The following is a 1,027-nucleotide window of genomic DNA, read 5'->3' on the forward strand; positions in this document are numbered from 1 at the left end:
CTGCGGGGAGACCCGGCTGCCGTCTGCGGGGAGACCCGGCTGCCGTCTGCGGGGAGACCCGGCTGCCGTCTGCGGGGAGACCCGGCTCCGGCCTGCGGGGAGACCCGGCTGCCGTCTGCGGGGAGACCCGGCTCCGGCCTGCGGGGAGACCCGGCTGCCGTCTGCGGGGAGCCGCCCGCTGCCCTCGGGAACGCCCGCCTGCAGCCCTGCCCGAGAGCGAGGGGCGCGCAGCCTCGCCGGAGACTTCGGACACAGGCCACTGCTTTCTGTTTCGAAGACGCGCTCAGCAGAAAGTTGCCTCGTCTTGGCGGTGCAGGACCTCCACTGCACGCAGTGCCCCACCTGGCTGTGTCTCTTAGCTTTGGGACCAGTAGTTGGAAAATAAGATACGGAGTACACTCCGGTCAGTGTTTGTACTGGACAACGTTCTGGGCAAGAAATGCAGGGAAAGATGATAGTAAGGGAAAGTCGATGGGGTGGGGTGGGGACTGTAGGACAAAGAAGGTTGAATAGGCACCTACTTCCCACCACGTGTCCGTTGTGTGACAAAACTTGCACTAGTTATTGGAGTATGAGGCCATTCGTGTGTGCCAGATATGATCGAAGTACAAAACAGACCACTGCCGTGTAAAGGTGCATTTTAGAATACCTGGAAGTGCGCGCTGCTTTCTCTAGAGAGAGGTGACAGCCTGGTGTTAATAGGGGCTGTCAAGTCGTCGGTCTGTGCGCTATAGTTTGAATATGGAGCATTCCCCAAATGCCTTTGCATTCATCTCTTGGTCCCAGCCTTACTGAGCGTACCAGAAGGGACCGAGATAGGTCACTGGGTACAGCGCTTGCCAGGGTGAGGACCTAGTTTCCGGACCTCAGACCTACATAAATCTCGTCTGAAATCCCAACGCTCCTCTGGGGTGATAGGAGGCCCAGACAGGAGAATCCCTGAAAAGTCCTATGGAGTAGACATCAGTAAAACAACGAGGAGACCTTGTCTCAAACGCGGAACAAGGTGTCGACCTACCCTCGAGGT

The sequence above is a fragment of the Nannospalax galili genome, unplaced genomic scaffold, assembly GCF_000622305.1.
Source record: "Nannospalax galili isolate Female #2095 unplaced genomic scaffold, S.galili_v1.0 scaffold324, whole genome shotgun sequence".
NCBI lineage: Eukaryota > Metazoa > Chordata > Mammalia > Rodentia > Spalacidae > Nannospalax > Nannospalax galili.